The sequence below is a fragment of the Arachis hypogaea genome, chromosome 5 (assembly GCF_003086295.3).
Source record: "Arachis hypogaea cultivar Tifrunner chromosome 5, arahy.Tifrunner.gnm2.J5K5, whole genome shotgun sequence".
NCBI classification, from domain to species: domain Eukaryota; kingdom Viridiplantae; phylum Streptophyta; class Magnoliopsida; order Fabales; family Fabaceae; genus Arachis; species Arachis hypogaea.
The window spans coordinates 31,230,519-31,242,932 of NC_092040.1; the positions used below are offsets into that span (position 1 = coordinate 31,230,519).

Below are 12,414 nucleotides of genomic sequence, written 5' to 3' on the forward strand. Positions count from 1 at the left end.
TTGCCATGGAAGGAGACCTGCGTGTTTGAAGAAGAAGACAGTAGGACAGCAGAGATTCAGAAGATGGAGCATCTCCAAACCTCAACCTATTCTCCATTACTGCAAAACAAGTAATCATTTCATGTTCTTTTGCTTTTCACAATCAATCCTGATAATTTTGATATCCTGACTAAGATTTACAAGATAACCATAGCTTGCTTCAAGCCGACAATCTCTGTGGGATCGACCCTTGCTCACGCAAGGTATTACTTGGACGACCCAGTACACTTGCTGGTTAGTTGTGCGGGATTGCAAAAGTGTGATTGCAATTTCGTGCACCAAGTTTTTGCGCCGTTGCCGGGGATTGTTCGAGTTTGGACAACTGACGGCTTATCTTGTTGCTTAGATTAGGACTGTTTTATTTTTGTGGTTTAGAGTCTTTTAGTTGAGTCTAGTTTCATATTTAAGTTTGGTGTCAATTGCATGCTTTTGCTTTTCTTTTAATTTTCGATTTTTTTGCATGTTCTTAGTCCCTTTTTGATTCATAAGAATTCTAAGTTTGGTGTCCTCTTTGTGTTTTTCCTTAAAAATTTTTCGAAAAATTAGTGTTTGATTTTCTAAAATTTTAAGTTTGGTGTCTTTTTGTGTTTTTCTCTTTCCTATTTTCAAAATCAAATCTTTTTCATAAAAATTTTCAATCATATCTTTCTAATTGCTATTTTCAAAATCTTTTTAATTAACTCATTGATTCAGTTTTCAATTTGCTTTGATCTTATTTTCTTTTTGATTTTCGAATTTTTATTTTATTTTATTTTTTTTATTTTTTTTCGTAAATTCAAAAAAAAAACACAAAATTTATATCCTTGCAATCATTATCATTTCCCTTTTGTCCATTATGGACTTAAGTGGGATTAATCAGTCCAAAAGGACTCTGGGGTCATATGCTAACCCCATTACAGCTGCATATGGGAGTAGCATCTGTACACCTCCCATCAAAGCAAGCAGCTTTGAACTAAATCCTCAACTCATTATCATAGTGCAGCAAAATTGCCAGTATTCCGGTCTTCCACAGGAAGAACCTACTGAGTTTCTGGCACAGTTTTTACAAATTGCTGACACAGTACATGATAAAGAGGTAGATCAGGATGTCTACAGACTATTACTGTTTCCATTTGCTGTAAAAGATCAAGCAAAAGGTGGTTGAATAACCAACCTACAGCAAGCATAAAGACATGGAAACAGTTGTCAGACAAATTCCTGAATCATTTTTACCCTCCTAAGAGGATGACACAGCTAAGGCTGGACATCCAAGGCTTTAAACAAGAGGATAATGAATCCCTTTACAATGCCTGGGAGAGGTATAAGGTATGCTAAGGAAATGTCCCTCTGAAATGTTTTCAGAGTGGGTACAGTTAGACATTTTCTACTATGGGCTTACAGAAAAAGCTCAGATGTCTTTAGACCACTCAGCTGGTGGATCTATACACATGAGGAAGACAATTGAAGAAGCTCAAGAGCTTATAGACACTGTTGCTAGAAACCAATATTTGTACTCTAGCAATGAGTTCTCTCCAAAAAGGAAGTCATGGCTGTAGTCACTGACCCTAGTCCTCAAGAACAGATAATTGAGCTTAATCAACAATTGCTCCTGATGACAGAACAGTTAGCAGACTTTAAAGAGATGCTCTATGAAACTAAAGTTGCTAACAAGAGCATAGAACTGCAGTTGAATCAAGCAAAACAGCAAATATCTAAACAGATAACAGAGGAATGTCAAGCAGTTCAATTGAGGAGTGGGAAGACCCTGAATAACACTGCTCAAAAAGTAAAAAGCCAAACAAGGAACAATTGACAGAGGACAACCAAACTACTGTTCAAAATCCCTCTGAGGACAGTAAGAGCCCAGAGAGGAATGTTGTTGGCGTTCAAACGCCAGAAAGGGAAGGAAAGCTGGCGTTAAACGCCCATTCCTTGCCCAATTCTGGCGTTCAAACGCCAGAAAAGGGGGAAAAGTTGGCGTTAAACGCCCAATTTCCTCCCAATCCTGGCGTTCAGACGCCTAGGGAGAATCAGACACCTGAGAGTGCTGACAGTAATCCCTCTAACAAGGCTTCTTCAACCACTTCTGTAAGGAATAAACCTGCAGCATCTAAGGTTGAAGAATATAAAGCCAAGATGCCTTATCCTCAAAAACTCCGCCAAGCGGAACAGGATAAGCAATTTGCCCGCTTTGCAGACTATCTAAGGACTCTTGAAATAAAGATTCCATTTGCAGAGGCACTTGAGCAAATACCTTCTTATGCTAAGTTCATGAAAGAAATCTTAAGTCATAAGAAGGATTGGAGAGAAACTGAAAAAGTGTTTCTCACTGAAGAATGCAGTGCAGTCATATTAAAAAGCTTACCAGAAAAGCTTCAAGATCCAGGAAGCTTTATGATACCATGCACATTAGAAGGTGCCTGCACCAAGACAGCCCTATGTGATCTTGGAGCAAGCATCAATCTAATACCTGCATCCACTATCAGAAAGCTTGGGTTGACTGGAGAAGTCAAACCAACCCGGATATGCCTCCAACTTGCTGATGGCTCCATTAAATACCCATCAGGCATAATTGAGGACATGATTGTCAAGGTTGGGCCATTTGCCTTTCCAACTGACTTTGTGGTGCTGGAAATGGAGGAGCACAAGAGTGCAACCCTCATTCTAGGAAGACCCTTTCTAGCAACTGGACGAACTCTCATTGATGTACAAAAAGGGGAAGTCACCTTGAGAGTCAATGAGAACGAGTTCAAGTTGAATGCTGTAAAAGCTATGCAGCATCCAGATACACCAAATGACTGCATGGGCGCCGACATTATTGACTCCTTGGTAGAAGAGATCAATATGGCTGAAAGCCTAGAATCAGAGCTTGAGGACATCTTCAAAGATGCTCAACCTGATCAAGAAGAACTAGAGGAGGCAAAGGAATTTTCGAAAATTCCTCAGGAGGAGGATAAGCCTCCCAAGCCTGAACTCAAACCACTACCACCATCCCTGAAATATGCATTTCTGGGAGAGGGTGACACTTTTCCAGTGATTATAAGCTCTGCTTTAAATTCACAGGAAGAGGAAGCACTGATTCAAGTGCTAAGGACACACAAGACAGCTCTTGGGTGGTCCATAAGTGATCTTAAGGGCATTAGCCCAGCTAGATGCATGCACAAGATCCTGTTGGAGGATAATGCCAAACCAGTGGTCCAACCACAGAGGAGGCTAAATCCTGCCATGAAGGAGGTGGTGCAGAAAGAGGTCACTAAATTACTAGAGGCTGGGATTATTTATCCTATTTCTGATAGCCCCTGGGTGAGCCCTGTCCAAGTTGTTCCCAAAAAGGGAGGCATGACAGTAGTTCATAATGAAAAAAATGAATTGGTTCCTACAAGGACAGTCACAGGGTGGCGCATGTGTATTGACTACAGAAGGCTCAATACAGCCACCAGAAAGGATCATTTTCCTTTACCATTCATAGACCAAATGCTAGAAAGACTAGCTGGCCATGATTATTACTGCTTTTTGGATGGCTATTCAGGCTACAACCAAATTGCAGTAGATCCTCAGGACCAAGAGAAAACAGCATTCACTTGCCCTTCTGGCGTGTTTGCCTACAGGAGGATGCCTTTTGGTCTGTGCAATGCACCTGCAACCTTTCAGAGGTGCATGCTCTCTATCTTTTCAGATATGGTAGAGAAATTTCTGGAAGTCTTCATGGATGACTTTTCAGTATATGGAGACTCATTTAGCTCCTGTCTTAATCACCTAGCACTTGTTCTGAAAAGGTGCCAAGAGACTAACCTGGTTTTAAACTGGGAGAAATGTCACTTTATGGTGACTGAAGGAATTGTCCTTGGACACAAAATTTCAAGCAAGGGAATAGAGGTGGATAAGGCAAAGGTAGAGGTAATTGAAAAATTACCACCACCTGCCAATGTTAAGGAAATCAGAAGCTTTCTGGGGCATGCAGGATTCTACAGAAGGTTTATAAAGGATTTTTCGAAAATTGCAAAACCTCTGAGTAACCTGTTAGCTGCTGACACACCATTTGTGTTTGACACACAGTGTCTGCAGGCATTTGAGACCCTGAAAGCTAAGCTGGTCACAGCACCAGTCATCTCTGCACCAGATTGGACATTGCCATTTGAACTAATGTGTGATGCCAGTGACCATGCCATTGGTGCAGTGTTGGGACAGAGGCATAACAAACTTCTGCACGTCATTTATTATGCCATCCGTGTTCTAAATGACGCACAGAAGAATTACACAACCACAGAAAAGGAGTTACTTGCAGTGGTCTATGCCATTGACAAATTTAGATCCTATCTAGTGGGGTCCAAAGTGGTTGTGTACACTGACCATGCTGCTCTTAAATACTTACTCACAAAGCAGGATTCAAAACCCAGGCTTATCAGATGGGTGTTGCTTCTGCAAGAGTTTGATATAGAAATAAGAGACAGAAAAGGGACAGAGAACCAAGTAGCTGATCATCTGTCCCGGATAGAACCAGTAGCTGGGGCGTCCCTCCCTTCTACTGAGATCTCTGAGACTTTCCCAGATGAGCAACTCTTTGCCATTCAGGAAGCTCCATGGTTTGCAGATATTGCAAATTATAAAGCTGTGAGGTTCATACCAAAGGAGTATAGCAATGTGCAAAGAAAGAAATTAATTTCAGATGCCAAGTACTACCTTTGGGATGAACCATATCTCTTTAAGAGATGTGCTGACGGAGTGATCCACAGATGTGTACCCAGAGAAGAAGCACAAAGGATCCTATGGCATTGCCATGGATCACAGTATGGAGGACATTTTGGAAGTGAGCGAACAGCCACTAAAGTCCTCCAATGTGGCTTCTACTGGCCTACTCTCTATAAAGATTCCCGAGAGTTTGTGCGTAACTGTGACAGTTGCCAAAGAACTGGTAACTTGCCTCATGGATATGCCATGCCTCAACAAGGGATATTAGAGATAGAATTGTTTGATGTATGGGGAATTGACTTCATGGGACCATTCCCACCATCATACTCAAACACTTACATTCTGGTGGCAGTGGACTATGTATCTAAGTGGGTAGAAGCAATTGCTACACCCAATAATGATACCAAGACTGTGCTGAAATTCCTCCAGAAAAACATCTTCAGTAGATTTGGTGTTCCCAGAGTATTAATCAGTGACGGAGGCACTCATTTCTGTAATAGACAGCTATACTCTGCTATGGTTAGATATGGAATTAGCCACAAAGTGGCAACTCCGTATCATCCACAGACAAATGGGCAAGCTGAAGTCTCTAACAGAGAACTAAAAAGAATCCTGGAACAGACTGTAATGGCCCGAAGAAAGGATTGGGCAAAGAGCTTGGATGATGCTCTGTGGGCATACAGAACAGCATTCAAGACTCCTATAGGAACCTCCCCATACCAACTGGTGTATGGGAAGGCCTGTCATTTGCCTGTGGAACTGGAACATAAAGCCTACTGGGCAACCAGATTCCTAAACATGGATGCACAGTTAGCTGGTGAAAAAAGATTGCTCCAGTTAAATGAGCTAGAGGAGTTCAGACTCAATGCCTTTGAAAATGCAAAAATTTATAAGGAAAAGGCAAAGAAATGGCATGACAAGAAGTTGTCAACCAGAGTCTTTGAGCCAGGACAAAAAGTTCTGCTCTTCAACTCTAGGCTCAGACTGTTTCCAGGAAAACTCAAATCCCGTTGGAGGGGTCCGTATGTGATTACAGGAGTGTCACCATATGGATATGTTGAGCTTCAGGATATTGATTCTGACAAAAAGTTCATTGTTAATGGACAGAGAATCAAACATTATCTTGAAGGGAATTTTGAGCAGGAATGCTCAAAACTGAGACTTGAGTGATTCTCAGTGAAAGTCCAGCTAAAGACAGTAAAGAAGCACTTGCTGGGAGGCAACCCAGCCATTAGGAGGTTATATGATTAGTCTTACAGAGGCAAATATCAAAAATGAAGGAATTCACAGAGTTACAGAAGGATTCAGCTCAAAAAGCAGAGAAAATGAGCTTACTGGCGAAAAAACGCCAGTAAGGGGCATTTTGGGCGTTAAACGCCAGAATGGGCACCATTCTGGGCGTTTAACGCCAGGAATGGTGCCATTTTGGGCGTTAAACGCCAGAATGGGCACCATTCTGGGCGTTTAACGCCAGGTGTGCAGCATCCTGGGCGTTCAGAAAAACGCCTAGTGATAAAGGTTTTCTGGCGTTTAACGCCAGCCAGGGCACCTAGCTGGGCGTTAAACGTCCAAAAGGGGTGCCAATTGGGCGTTAAACGCCAGAATGAGTGCCATTCTGGGCGTTTAACGCCAGAAAGGTGGGGGGACCAAAATTTTGTTTTCAAATTAGATTTTTTCAAACTTTCCTTTTCTCACCCATATTTTTCTACAAAAATACATTTCAATCTCTCATTATTCACTTTCAAATTTTCAAATATCTAAAATCACTCTTCAAATCTCTCAAATCATTTCCAAATTTTGTTCAAAAAAATCACCCTTTTCTCAATTTCTTTCCGCATCTTCTCAAATCTCCTTCAAATCTCTCCTTGTTTTTCGAAAAAACTTCCCTCCCCACCTTATAAATATACGTTTGGCTCTCTCCTCCCACCACACCATTCGAATTTCCTCTTCCTCTCTCTCTCTTCTCTTCTTTCTTTTCTTTTTGCTTGAGGACAAGCAAACCTCTAAGTTTGGTGTGCTCTTCCGTGATCACTAAGCCAAGATTCATCAAGATCATGGCTCCTAAGGGAAAACAAACCAATTTAAGAGGAAAGAAAGAGACTAATCCAAAGAATCTTTGGAATCAAGAGAAGTTCTTAACCAAAGAACATGAAGACCATTATCACAAAATAATGGGTCTGAGGTCAGTGATCCCGGAAGTTAAATTTGATCTGAAAGAAGATGAATATCCGGAGATCCAAGAGCAAATTCGAAACAGAGGTTGGGAAGTTCTGACCAATCCTGAAATAAAGGTTGGAAGAAACATGGTTTAGGAATTCTACTCAAATCTGTGGTTAACAGATAAGCAGAGAATGACTGGAACTGCTTACCATACCTACAGAACCATGGTCAGAGGGCAAGTTATGTACTTCCATCTGGACAAAATAAGAGAAATCTTCAAACTACCTCAACTGCAAGATGATCCTGATTCCTTCAATAGGAGGATGGTGAGAGTAGATAAAGGGTTGGATCAAGTTCTAGAGGACATATGCCTCCCTGGGACTAAGTGGATAACCAATTCAAAGGGTGTCCCAAACCAACTCAAGAGGGGAGACCTCAAGCCAATTGCAAGAGGTTGGCTAGACTTTATTGGGCGTTCCATATTGCCCACTAGCAACCGTTCTGAGGTCACCATCAAGAGAGCAGTGATGATTCATTGCATTATGCTTGGAAAAGAAGTGGAGGTCCATCATGTGATTGCTTGTGAGATCTACACAATTGCAAATAAGAATTCCACTGAAGCCAAATTGGCTTACCCAAGCTTGATCTCCTTGCTCTGTAAAGAGGCTGGGGTGAAGATGGGAGTAGATGAGTTCATACCCATTGAACACCCAATCACCAAGAAGTCAATGGAAGGACAAGTGCAAGACAACTCTATCAAGAGGAGGGCGCAGGAATTCCTCCCTGAATTCCCAAGAATTGACTACTGGACCAGCCTAGAAGCATCTATCTCCAAGCTGCAAGAGACTATGGAGCAACTGAAGGAAGAACAGCAGAATCAGAACTGCATGCTCTGCAAATTGCTGAAGGAACAAGAGAAGCAGGGGCGTGAACTCCAAGAATTGAAACGCCAAAAGTTCTCCTCTCAAGCTGAGGGAGCATCCACTTCTCAAAATCAAGGTTGTTGAGTCCTAACTCTGTGAAAACCTCTATCATTAGGAGCCTATGTTTTTGCGTTTTCTTTTTCTTTTGTTTTGTTTTCTATTTTTATTTTTTAGTCTTATATCTATTTTTGAGTCTTGTTCTTAATTCATAATTAATAAAATTAAAATTTTATGCCTTAAAGATATGAATGTCCTATGAATCCATCACCTCTCTTAAATGAAAAATGCTTTAATCACAAAAGAACAAGAAGTACAGGATTTTGAAAGTTATCATTGAAACTAGTTGAATTAGTTTGATGTGGTGACAATACTTTTTGCTTTCTGAATGAATGCTTGAACAGTGCATATGTCTCTTGAATTTGTTGTTTTGAGAATGTTAAAATTGTTGGCTCTTGAAAGAATGAGGAAAAAGAGAACTGTTATTGAGGATCTAAAATCATTAGACTGATTCTTGAAGCAAGAAAAAGCAGTGGATACAAAAAAAAATTTCGAAAAAAAAAGAAAAAAAAAAGAAAGAACCAAAAAGAGAAGAAAGAAAGAAAAAGAAAAAGAAAGAAATAAAGTTGTGATCCAAGGCAACAAGAGTGTGCTTAAGAACCCTGGACACCTCTAATTGGGGACTTTAGCAAAGCTGAGTCACAATCTGAAAAGGTTCACCCAATTATGTGTCTGTGGCATGTATGTATCCGGTGGTAATACTGGAAGACAGAGTGCTTTGGGCCACAGCCAAGACTCATACACTAGCTATGTTCAAGAATCATTAGGCTTAACTAAAGAGAATCAATAACACTATCTGAGTTCTGAGTTCTTATAGATGCCAATCATTCTGAACTTCAAGGGATAGAGTGAGATGACAAAACTGTTCGGAGGCAAAAAGCTACTAGTCCCGCTCATCTAATTGGAGCTATGTTTCCTTGATATTTTGGAGTCTATAGTATATTCTCTTCTTTTTATCCTATTTTGATTTTCAGTTGCTTGGGGACAAGCAACAATTTAAGTTTGGTGTTGTGATGAGCGGATAATTTGTATGCTTTTTGGCATTGTTTTTAGTATGTTTTTAGTATGATCTAGTTAGTTTTTAGTATATTTTTATTAGTTTTTAGTTAAAATTTACTTTTCTGGACTTTACTATGAGTTTGTGTATTTTTCTGTGATTTCAGGTATTTTCTGGCTGAAATTGAGGGTCCTGAGCAAAAATCTGATTCCGAGACCAAAAAGGACTGCAGATGCTGTTGGATTCTGACCTCCCTGCACTCGAAGCGGATTTTCTGGAGCTACAGAAGCCCGATTGGCGCGCTCTCAACGGCATTGGAAAGTAGACATCCTGGGCTTTCCAGCAATATATGATAGTCCATACTTTGCCCAAGATTTGATGGCCCAAACCGGCGTGGCAAATCAGCCTCAGAAATTCCAGCGTTAAACGCCGGAACTGGCATAAAACTTGGAGTTAAACGCCCAAACTGGCATGAAAGCTGGCGTTTAACTCCAGAAAAGGTCTCTACACGAAAATGCTTCACTGCTCAGCCCAAGCACACACCAAGTGGACCCAGAAGTGGATTTTTACGTCATTCACTCATTTCTGTACACCCTAGGCTACTAGTTTACTATTAATAGGATCTTTTGACATTGTATCAGTACCTTATGACCTCATGACACTTTACACCTTTCTTTGTGTATCTTCCACAGCATGAGTCTCTAAACCCCATGGTTGGGGGGTGAGGAGCTCTGATGTGTCTTGATGGATTGATGCAATTACTACTGTTTCTCATTCAATCATGCTTGCTTCCATTCTAAGATAATACTTGTTCTTAATCCGGATGAATGTGATGATCCGTGACAATCATCATCATTCTCAACTATGAACGCGTGCCTGACAACCACCTCCGTTCTACCTTAGATTAAGTAGTTATCTCTTGGGTTCTTTAACCGGAATCTTCGTGGTATAAGCTAGAATTGATGGCGGCATTCAAGAGAATCCGGAAGGTCTAAACCTTGTCTGTGGTATTCTGAGTAGGATTCAATGATTGAATGACTGTGACATGCTTCAAACTCCTGAAGGCGGGGCGTTAGTGACAGACGCAAAAGAATCACTGGATTCTATTCCGGCCTGATTGAGAACCGACAGATGAATTCCGCTATGCTGTGACAGAGCATATGCAATCGCTTTCACTGAGAGGATGGGAGGTAGCCATTGACAACGGTGAAACCCTACATATAGCTTTCCATGGAAGGAGACTTGCGTGTTTGAAGAAGAAGACAGTAGGACAGCAGAGATTCAGAAGATGGAGCATCTCCAAACCTCAACCTATTCTCCATTACTGCAAAACAAGTAATCATTTCATGTTCTTTTGCTTTTCACAATCAATCCTGATAATTTCTGATATCCTGACTAAGATTTACAAGATAACCATAGCTTGCTTCAAGCCGACAATCTCTGTGGGATCGACCCTTGCTCACGCAAGGTATTACTTGGACGACCCAGTACACTTGCTGGTTAGTTGTGCGGGATTGCAAAAGTGTGATTGCAATTTCGTGCACCACAGCCAAACCCAACAACAATAATGCAAGGAGAATGCTTGGTGACTTCACAAAACTAACGTCCAAATTTGATGGAAGAAGCACCTCCATTCCTGCCATTGGAGCCAACAATTTTGAGCTTAAGCCTCAACTAGTTGCTTTAATGCAACAGAACTGCAAGTTTTATGGACTTCCATCTGAAGATCCTCACCAGTTTTTAACTGAGTTCTTGCAGATTTGTGAGACTGTTAAGACAAATGGAGTAGATCCTGAAGTCTACAGGCTCATGCTTTTCCCTTTTGCTGTAAGAGACAGAGCTAGAACATGGTTGGACTCACAACCTAAAGATAGCCTGGACTCCTGGGATAAGCTAGTCACGGCCTTCTTGGATAAATTCTTTCCTCCTCAAAAGCTGAGCAAGCTTAGAGTGGATGTTCAGACCTTCAAGCAAAAAGATGGTGAATCCCTCTATGAAGCTTGGGAAAGATGCAAGCAGATGACCAAAAAGTGTCCTTATGACATGTTTTCAGAATGGACCATATTAGATATATTCTATTATGGTCTATCTGAATTTTCCAAGATGTCATTGGACCATTCTGCAGGTGGATCGATTCACCTAAAGAAAACGCCTGAAGAGGCTCAAGAACTTATTGACATGGTTGCAAATAACCAATTCATGTACACTTCTGAGAGGAATTCCGTGAATAGTGGGACGCCTCAGAGGAAGGGAGTTCTTGAAATTGATACTCTGAATGCCATATTAGCTCAGAACAAAGTGTTGACTCAGCAAGTCAACATGATCTCTCAAAGTCTGAATGGATGGCAAAATGCATCCAACAGTACTAAAGAGGCAGCTTCTGAAGAAGCTTATGATCCTGAGAACCCTGCAATGGCAGAGGTTAATTACATGGGTGAACCTTATGGAAACACCTATAACTCATCATGGAGAAATTATCCAAATTTCTCATGGAAGGATCAACAAAAGCCTCAACAAGGCTTTAACAATGGTGGAAGAAATAGGCTCAGTAATAATAAGCCTTTTCCATCATCTTCTCAGCAACAGACAGAAAATTCTGAACAGAGCCCCTCTAATTTAGCAAACTTAGTCTCTGATCTGTCAAAAGCCACTTTAAGTTTCATGAGTGAAACAAGGTCCTCCATTAGAAATCTGGAGGCACAAGTAGGCCAGTTGAGTAAGAAAGTCATTGAAACTCCTCCCAGCATTCTCCCAAGCAATACAGAAGAGAATCCAAAAGGAGATTGCAAGGCCATTGAAGTAATCAATATGGCCGAATGCACAAGGGAGGAGAAGGACGAAAATCCTAGTGAGAAAGACCTCCTGGGACGTCTCTCAAACAAGAAGGAGTTCCCCATTGAGGACCTAAAGGAATCTGAGGCTCATATAGAGACCATAGAGATTCCACTAAATCTCCTTCTGCCATTCATGAGCTCTGAAAACTATTCCTCCTCAGAAGAGGATGAAGATGTAACTGGAGAGCAAGTTGCTCAATATCTAGGAGCTCTCATGAAGCTGAATGCCAAGTTGTTTGGTAATGAGACTTGGGAAGGTGAATCCCCATTGCTCATTAGTGAACACGATACATGGATTCAGAAAACTCTACCTCAAAAGAGACAAGATCCTGGTAAATTCTTAATACCCTGTACCATAGGCACCATGACCTTTAACAAGGCTCTGTGTGACCTGGGGTCAGGCATAAATCTTATGCCACTCTCTGTAATGGAGAAACTGGGGATCATTGAGGTACAGCCTGCCTTATTCTCACTTCAATTGGCAGACAAGTCAGTAAGACAAGCTTATGGATTAGTAGAGGACGTGTTAGTAAAGGTTGAAGGCCTTTACATCCCTGCTGATTTCATAATCTTAGACACTAGGAAGGAAGAAGATGAATGCATTATCCTTGGAAGACCCTTCCTAGCCACAACAGAAGCTGTGATTGATGTTAGCAGAGGAGAATTAGTCCTTCAATTAAATGGGGACTACCTTGTGTTTAAAGCTCAAGGACCTTCCTCTGCAACCATGGAGAGG

General features: G+C 41.1%; 1 non-coding gene across 1 annotated transcript; it reads right to left on the reverse strand.

The window, feature by feature from the left end:
• Positions 1–10,785: 10,785 nt before the first annotated feature.
• LOC112804901 (small nucleolar RNA R71) lies at positions 10,786–10,889 on the reverse strand. Its single transcript, XR_003203518.1, has one exon. It is a non-coding gene; the product is annotated as a small nucleolar RNA R71 (small nucleolar RNA).
• Positions 10,890–12,414: the final 1,525 nt, after the last annotated feature.